This window comes from Sabethes cyaneus, chromosome 1 (assembly GCF_943734655.1).
Source record: "Sabethes cyaneus chromosome 1, idSabCyanKW18_F2, whole genome shotgun sequence".
Classification (NCBI taxonomy): Eukaryota; Metazoa; Arthropoda; class Insecta; order Diptera; family Culicidae; genus Sabethes; species Sabethes cyaneus.
In genome coordinates this window covers 1,813,139-1,822,788 of record NC_071353.1, presented here as the reverse complement: position 1 = coordinate 1,822,788, position 9,650 = coordinate 1,813,139, and the positions used below count along the sequence as shown (strand labels likewise).

The 9,650-nt window shown below is 39.2% G+C and overlaps 1 protein-coding gene across 2 annotated transcripts in view; it reads left to right on the top strand.

The window, feature by feature from the left end:
* Nucleotides 1-1,755: 1,755 nt before the first annotated feature.
* The window catches only part of LOC128732865 (elongation of very long chain fatty acids protein 7), a 41,718-nt gene continuing 33,823 nt past the window's right edge, over nt 1,756-9,650 (top strand). For both annotated transcript variants that reach the window (XM_053826281.1, XM_053826280.1), the window contains exon 1: nt 1,756-2,213. The gene's annotated coding sequence lies outside the window, so the exon portion shown is untranslated. The remainder of the gene's footprint in view (nt 2,214-9,650) is intronic.

Genomic DNA, 9,650 nt, shown 5'->3' with positions numbered 1-9,650 from the left:
GTGGAGGCGCCAGGTGGGAGCTTGAGAGAGCCAGAGCTATGTTTGACGCTCCTTCCAGGCAACTCTCTCCATTTCATACCTATACTACACAGTTCAATAAACCTTAGCTATGCAATGTTTAGGTCTCTCGTGCCACGGGATACCTTTACTTCTTGAAATACTGAGTCTCCATAAAGGTACATTACGCATTAGTAGAAGGCTTCTACTGGAAGCATGGATGTCTATAATAAAGTTCAAGTTTGTTATATGATTGTAAATCTTATATTTCCGAAGATATAAGCAAAAAAAAAATAAAAAATCTTACTTCAAAAGAAATTTAAAAAATTACCCCAAATTTTCACAGATTTTACATAAACACTGAAATAAATTGGTTTGCTGCTAGGAAAAGCCCCCTTGAGTTGCCCAACATCTTTTCAGACAGTCATGATCGTCAAATATTGTCGAATAAGCATGTTTAAATACACATGTTTAAATATTAGGATTTCGTTTGAAATTAGCTTTGACCTTTTCCTCCGACCTCCAGCAAGCTGCTCCTGGTTTCCTTCAAGCTCCCATACTAGCACAGTTATTATAAAGCAGTTGTGGCATTTGATATAGAACCAATTTCAGTCGTAAATAAGTTCTTGAGGGTTCTTCAACGAAAAGTACCAAAAGTGTCCAAACTTGTGATTTTAGTCTTGACCTTGAAATGCGGTCAGGCATATATTAATATTTTTTTTTGAAACGATGATTCTACAATTGATGAAGGGACGGTAAGGGAAAGTAATGAAGAAGGATTTTTTAGGGAATGAAGAGGAAATAGTGGAAAGGAAGGGGTGCCAAAAGTGTGCTGCTTGGGTCCTAGCTTATGATCCAATGTCAATCAATCATGGAACCTTTTCGACACTCTTGGGATGGCTGAATTACAGATTCTCAATTTTTTTTAAAGCACGATGGTATAGATCCGGATTTTCCATATGAGCGTGCAAAATTTTTTCATGTGTGTTTCGTATTCGCTCTTTAATGTAAGTTCTTAGTATTGACCTATCATAGACGTTAACAGTTGCGAGATTCAATTTTTATTTCGAACAAATCACACAAATCGAGAACCGAGAATTATAACAGACCTTCCTCAATGTCTTACCGTAAACCTCCACGTTTTGTTGTTCTGCGTTAACAGTATGGCCGTATTTAGGAAACTGCTTTCCAACTTTTATTTGTCATCTGATGTAAAATTGATGTAGCAAAAAGTTCAGAGAACCATATTTACTAGGGTGGAGCACTTTAATGAGTTTAATATAACGTTAATATTCACTTAGCTGGCAGGTACCAAATCGTAAAATGTAACTAAAGTTCATTTTGGCTGGAAAAGTTCGCAAAGGAACGCATAAAAATTCGCTTTCTGCTCGCGACAAGTTCCACATGGTCAACATGGCTAATTGCTAGTCATTTTCAGAGCCGGTGTAACAGCTTAAAACATTTTAGGACAATAAAGAAAATACTTAGGCTCCGAAAAAAAGACCGGCAACTAAAACCGCTTCTTTACGCACGCAATGTTGGCGATCGACCAACAGCGCGTCTGAACCAAATAGCGTCCGGTCGCTTGTTCGTTTCAGGCGTGGAGCCAAAGGGTACAGCATCTTCGCACCGCATGTTGTTGCGCGACATTTGGTGCTGCGCGACCGATCGGATGGCCGCTCGCGAGCAGTGAGCTCGGGCGGCGATATAAAACTCCGGTGCGACAGCGGCGCCAAGCTCACTTCTCGTTCATCTTTCGGCTCAGTCAAGTGCATTCAGAGGAAGCGCGCTGCCTGGTCGTGCATTGTCTATCTATCCGATGCATGTGGTGTTTGTTGTTACAACAGAAGAAACTAAACAGGATAAGCTGATAGGATACCACCTGTTGCTGGACCAATTCGTCCCGAAGGAGTAGCAGAAAATAGTGTTTAAGTGTCCGGTCGAGCGAAAACTGAAAGTTGCTTAAAGAACAGCATCCGTGGCAGTGTTGATTTCGAGCTTTTGGTGGAATGTTCTAAGAAATTTAAATAAGTTTGAAAACAGACAAGTGTGAAGAAAAATTTTGAACTTTGAATTTACGGACAGAACCAAGATCGAGAAGTGGAAAGTGTTGACGTTTTCTAGCGAAGTGTACAGTGCGTGCTTGTGTGTGTTTGGAAGTTTTGCATCAAACTACTAACCGTTAACGTGGCCGTCTACTAAGGAGTATACAGAAGGTAAAGGCTTAAGGCAGTTTTTTATTTTTCGGAGATTATAAAAAGTAGAAACCGGTACGAAAATCATAACGTTTGGAATAAATTATGCAGAAAAGGCGTTCAGTGATTTTGCGCTCGGTCAGGGTTACATCACATCGCAGGATTGGTTTTTGGGTTTTGTGGAACGTGGGATGGCGATGACATTTTTTTGCTTCTCTTCGACGGCGACGTGTTGTTTCGGATATTTTTATTCGTTGGTCTCGTAAACGTGAACTAGTTTGATACTCAGACCGTGCGATGTGCTTTTTCTGGTCGTTTTTGTTTTCCTTTGGAATTGTTGCCCGTTGTGACGTTTGTCCGCGTGAAAAGACAAATGAGTCTTGGAATATGTTACCTTTCTAATAAGGTTTAAATATTTTTTGTTGTCTACACAGAATGGTATAATTGAACAGCTTTTAATACCCCTGAAAGATTTCAGAATAAATGGTTTTGATTTTCGAATAATTTTGCGCTATGCACTTCTTAACCCTCACTGCCCCATAGTAGCACAGGTAATCCATAACTTGTGATATTAAAATCAGCCGATAAATTTTTTAAGCCATTTAGGAATAAATATTTCTGTTTCTGAAAGTATCAGAAACAATTTTGTATAAGCTGTTTAGTTTTAGTTTTACTTTACGAATGCTTAGTATAATCACTTTTGAAATTCGTCAGCAGACACTGATGAGGCCTGCATCCTGCAAGTCCTGGCCGATATACGTACCTGTCGTGAATAAAATTAATAGTAGAATTCAATCATGGAACCGCCCAGTTAGCTTCGAGGTACGACGCTGGTGTAACAAGCGAGTCGTCGTATGTTCGAATTTCGGCTAGGCGGTGCTTGCTAGATAGAGTCAGCAGGATCGTTACACTGGCCCCGTAATTTTCCTGTACTCTAAACAGCCGGCTGCGAAGTCTGTCGATAAAGAAGGGTATAATGTCTAATGACTGTTTAAGCCCCCGGCTTTGCTTTTCAATCGTGGAAAAGTTTTTTTCAATATCAATCTTTGTATTCCGCTAAAACGCTCAAAAAACATCAGTCTATGATAACTTTTAAATTATCAAAAACCGTAAATCACCCTTGGGACAGAGAGGGTTAAGTTTCACTAGTCGTGAGGATCGATACTCGCTAGAAAGATTCACTGTTTCAATCTGTTGATCAAACCTCTGCAATGCAGCTGCAGCTTCTAAGGGTGCAAAAAAAACATTTACTGACTCAGATCCTATTGTCCACTTACCGGTCTGCATCGTTATGAATATCAAAATCGTGGCACCCCCAAGGACGGCGCTGGATCTCAAATAGGCTTCAACTTTCAACTGTTTAAGAGGTCAATCACCAACAGGCACTAGATAGATCGAGGAGCTATAGAAATTAAGCATCGGTCGGTGATTATCTACTAGTGCCTAACCATGAACGGTTTACGAACTGATCCGTAACGATAGACGGTGCTCCTTATTCCAAAAACGTAGCGTCCAAGCGCGGTATAGCCGTGTCGGTGAGGATTTAGCAAAACAAAAAATTTCACAAGCGCTTACACGATGGACGAAGCCTGTTTTTCTCGGTGCGACGCGACACGGTAACGCTATATGCAGTCCAGTCCGGTCAAGATTTGCTGACTTCTGTACCGGCACGTGTTTTCGGTGAGTGCAGTTGAACGAATTTTAGATACAATTCATTTATGTTTTCACAACATTCGCTTCGGGCTTTTTGTTCATGGCCAACGTTGTTTGCGCGAAGTCTCTGGTAGGCTCATAGGTGAATTGAATACTTTTTTGTTTTTTTTTCAGAGACTTGATTGGTGATTGTTGTATTGGTACGATTTTACCTTATTTGCCCGATTATCTCAAGAATCGAACATTATTGCATTCCATAAAATGATTGTGATTATCACTTCTTTCACGCTACTAGTTTTATCTGAATAATTTTAGTAGAGATACATAGGAAAACAATTATTTTATCTTTTATTGCTGTATGCAAGGAAGAACAGAAAAAAAAATAATGTCGAAAATAAATGTCAAAATGTAATGTAAAAAAATCTGGAAAACAAGATGGGCTTGAAATTTTTGAGATCAAATTATGCGCATCGAAAGCAAAATGTAAATTTAGTTTTCAAATCGAATTATAAAATATTTGACAGCACTTACGTTCATATTTTCGGAGATATTAGCAAAAGAAAATAAAAGGTTTGACAAAAACTTTTTTTCTTTAAAAAGGAGGTGGTCATTAAACGTGGGGAGGACCAATCGGCACCAAATTTAGGTAGTAAAAGCCTGACTTAAAACGATTATTCTGACAAAATTTGTTTCAAATCCGTAAAGGTCTATTACATGGATCTCGAACACTGCGTGGAATGTACCTAATATATAATTTTAAGATTTTAAATTTGCAATAACACGAGAACGGCTAGGCCTAAGAAAATAATTATATGGCGAAATTGGTTCAAAACGATGTGTAGAATTTGATATTGTTTAGGTTACACAAAATTGGTCAAATTTCAAAAATTTAAAATAATACAGTAATATTCCGATTTTGTCTACCCTCGATTTTATCAGCTTTTTATCCCGATTTTGTCAGCCTATGAATTTTGTTTAATTTTTGTGCTTTTAAACATGGTATATAAAACTTTTCAGTCTGCTTGAAACTATTCTGATTGTCTGGGGAGAGTTTTTGAATAAAATGATGCCTTCTTACGAGTAATTCGGGGTCAAAATTAGGATATTTTCATAGTAAAAGTTCTATAGTTCCTAAACAAGCAAAGATAGATGTATACTACATTCAGCAATGTTGTGTATTTTTACTATTTGTATAACTTTGTAAAAGAGCAACAAGTTATACAACAACTACAAAAACAGCCGAAATAGAAAAACAGATTTTACCGATTTTTCATTTATGAGAAATAGAACGTTTCTCTCTTTGCTGAAGAGATAGAAGGTTACTGTCTACATCAAAATTTCTTGTAATAATATACTGTAAAACTTTGCAGTACACATCAATGTGTTATTTTGAAATTATAGAAAAATAAACTTTTTATTGCACTTTTAGGAGGATTAATCAAAATTTGAATTTCGCTGGACGATAGAACTTTTAATTTTAAGAAATTCTTCCAAGGGTTCCATATATCTAAAACCAAGTTTTCCCGCTCAAAGCTAATGCGCACCAAAAATGGTTCTGGACCAGTGTGCTGTGCCCGGTTCATTGAGCTTTCGGTTGACCAATTTGGGGTTAAAATTTAATTTTTAGTAGCAGTCTTCGATATTGCGAGGTCTCAAGTATTGAATTTTGATAAAATTTAAAAAAAATTTCCCGATTTTGTCAGTTTCCCTATTTTGTCAGCCCAAAATTCAACATGGGGCTGACAAAATCGGAACATTACTGTATACGAAAAGTGTCCATCGACTAGATTTTATGGCCAAATTTAAGCTATCATAAAATCATAAAAAATTAGGAAAATCGGAGCTTTGAGGTAATTGACATTTGTGATTTTTAAAAAATAATTAATCTTGCTTCTAAATACGTCCTTTTGAAAGTTATTCTTGGCAAAAAAAATTTAAGTTAAATGGCAAATGAATCCTTGCTAGACAATAGTCTAGACAAACCGTTATGCCATCTGAGGTGGAAATGTTCAAGGGCCTTCAAGTATCTACCGGTAAACCAAATTTAGGTGTGTTGGGCCATCAAACGGTACAAGGAGAGCAACAGCACAGTAACACGGTGGTGGTCAGAAAAAATCGACAGTACTCAAGAAAACGGAAAAGGTTACTAAATCACGTTTCCTGCGTACGTGATGGTTTGGGTGACTGTAACTACCGATGGGTACTTTCCATTAGTATTTTCGAGCCGTGAAGTTAAAGCAAACTCTACCGTGTAGCAGAAATGTGATCTCTAAGGTTTCCTAAAGCCGTAATTGAATGACCATTTTGGGGCTTTTGTTAATTAAAGCTAGACAAAATATTTCGAATTCTCTAGACTGTGACATGAAAACTTCCTCTTACGATGTGAACCAAAAGTGACGGAATTGCTTGTGTTGTTCGTTGTTCTTTCCAAAGTTTTCTACAGATTTATTTGCTGGGTCTGGTCGGTCAGAGTGTAGACTTGTAGCTGAGAAACCGCAACACTCAAAGCACGAATGTTGAATCGCAAATCGAAATAGCCTTTTTTGAATTCGTTTCTCGTGTGAATTGAAAAAAATATTCATTCAACGCTTGTTTTTTTGTTCAATTCTGTGCAACAATCGACGTTTGCTTCAGATGATGTTTTCCAAAAATCTTCCGGGCTTGTGATAATTTGCCGCCAATGCAGTCACGGTGATTTGGGCGTCATCACAAAGCGCAGTTCAATAACAAACCGTTATTGGGGTTTTTCTTAACCAAGGCCAAACCGCTGTAACGATCAGCCTCTGCTCAGCACCGGTGGCAACCGGATCTCTAGTTGGCAAATTTCAACCACTGATGCTACTAGTAGATTAGTGAATTAAATAGCGGAACCTCAGTTCGAAACGCAACAGTGGAACCTATAAATAACGTAAATCTTTCATCATTTCCGAAATCATTGACAGAGTAAAGCCCTATTCTTAATTAGTTTTCAACCTTTAACGTTAGGAAAACACAACGCGGCCTTCATTTGGGTCTAAAAGCTGCAGAGTCGGAAGTGTTAACTGCAACTGTGTTTCACGGTGATATTTTACAAAAAAGAAAAGGATTTGGCTGGCCGCAAATCGTTCAACAGTGGTGGGTTAAGCCAGTTTCTGCATGTCGATGTCGATGTCGTTGTCGTTGAATTCAGGTTGCTGAATTTTCTTTCCAAAATACGTTCAGTGGCCACGATTCTCTTAACTCTACGTAAATCGAAAAATAAAAAATCGTTTAAACAGCCAAATAGTAACCCACCATCAATTCCAAGAGAGCAAAACTTTCATTAATAAAATCACAATCATATGACGCAACTTCAAGGGTGCAAAAAGCTACTTTTGAACGGAGCTCCAGACGACCTTGGCAAAGTGCTGATTCAGCGAGAGTAAAGAGAGAAAAAAAACTCGTTTGCACTTGTACAGGTTTTTTGAATCAATTCTGTCCCTTTTCCGAAATGCACCAGCCCAGCTGCTGAATCAGCCAAAACCGCCCTTGCATCTGGAGCAGTCATCCTAAAAGACATTCACTTTGGGGGGCTGCATCAAACGAGATCGAAACTGGTTCCGACAAAAATGACAAAACTGGTGCAGCGCTATAAACACATTCGATTCATTTGATTATGTGAGTTTGTGAGCTTTTCCTAACGGGCTTTTACTTTACGCTGAATCCATCGGGTCTATGCGGTAATGTGTTGCGCAACGCAACATAAGCGATAGGTCGGATTCAAATTTTTAGTTGTTTGGTCCAATAAAAACAATACGGCTTTCACGGGTGAATAGACGATTTGTTACAAACTATGTCACTGGGTCTATGAAAGGCCAATCATCCATCGATCAATCGCTCTGAACGGGACTGTTGCAATAGGTTTCGAGTATAAAAATATGCGTGTTTTTGACACTAATCTTAGTGAATCCGGTTTTTCTGATCCACTCGTGAATTTGCAAAGTTCATGCAAATTATTGCATTGACCTACTCTGGTAGAAAATGCCACAAGTTTCATTTGAAGAAGCTATAGCTATTCTGCAGTCACCCTCTTGTGATAAAACTGCTGACGAAGTGTCTTGACTTGAGAACAGCTTGCGTGTAAACATCAAAACTAGTGGGAATATTATTGTTACCAATGCATCAGTGCTGTTTGCCAAATGCACACTTTGTAGTACAATAGTCGCTTCTTTAAAAGTTAACAGTACAACACGAAGTCTCCTAGTAACCGACAGCTGATACTAGCCGGAGCTGTGATTGGAAAAACGGATGTTGACGGAAGTAATTTGCATATAAATCAACTTTCAATAGGGTTTATGCCCATACGCCATATACTGGGAACTGTTTGAGGAACATTCTATGGTAAACAAAACGTTCGTTCGAATTGCAGTTGACGCTTTGTAGAGTTTACTTCACTATTGATTGCACTAAACAATTATACAAAACTTATTTGACAATCACACTTGGAAACTGAACAGTTGACAGATACTAATAAACAATTTGCAAATAAAATATGAACACTCAAAGATTTTTTTTTAAATAACTCGTATAATTGAAAAATGCAGCGAAAGTGCTTGTTTAGATTTAATTTGATTTCGCAAAAACATAAAAATATTACCAATGCAATGCAGCTAAAATCCTTCTTCAATTCATGTTTTACAATTGACCAGTATTCTTCAACTGGCCTTAGCTCCTAGCCATTGGCAGGATTTTACTCCTTACAAACCACAGCAACGTCATTGTCATTGTACAAGTGTTTGATCAAGGTTGATTTGCTGCAGCAAATCCACAGCACAAACTATAATAAATTTTCGGGTTCATGGTTCTAGAAGTTACGAAATAGTTTACCAAACGAGAAAGTATTCTGGGATCTTCGTTACTTATACTTATTCAGCCGAGAGCCGGGGTGGCTCTTGCCGTATCAAGAATTCCTCTCCATTGTACTCGTACCTGGGCTTCTCGTCGCCAATTCGTTGCGCGTCTCGACACACGCAAGTCGGTTTCAACCTGGTCGAGTCATCTAGCACGTTGAGCCTCTCTATTCCGGTGCCGGTGGGGTTCTTGAAGAGAACGGATTTCACTACACAGTCGTCCGGCATCCTTGCGACGTGGCCGGCCCACCGTAATCTCCCAACTTTCGCCAGGTGTACGATGGGAATCTCTCAAAGCAGTGCCTGTAGCTTGTGATTCATATGTCTCCGCCACTCTCCGCTTTCCGTCTGTACTCCGCCAAAAATAGTCCGCAACACCTTTCGTTCAAAGACGGCAGGTGGACGTATGACTTCCGTAAGTAAAGTTACTGTCTCAAGTACGTAGAAGACTACCGGTCTGATTAGCGTTTTGTACATCGTCAGCTTTGTGCGGCGGCGTATGCTTCTTGATCGAAACGTCTTGCGAAGGGAAAAGTAGGCTCGATTTCCAGCTTGAATGCGTCATTGGATCTCCTTACTCGTATTATTATCGGCGGTGACCAGAGATCCCAAATATACGAACTCATCAACCACTCCCAGTTCATCGCCGTCAATAGTCACTGTCCGTGGGCGGCAAACGTTACTTTCTCGGGAGCCTCTTCCTACCATATATTTGGTCTTCGACGCATTAATTTGTAGCCCTATCCTCCTAGCCTCCGTTTTTAGTCTGGCGTAGATTGCCTCCGCCGTCCCACGGTTTCTAGTAATGATGTCGAGGTCGTCTGCAAAGGCTAGGACTAGCTGCCATAGTTATTCGTGCTCGACTGTATCGTATGCTGCCCTGAAATCCACGAAAATTTAATGTGTGGGCACGTTGTACTTCCGACATTTCTAAAGG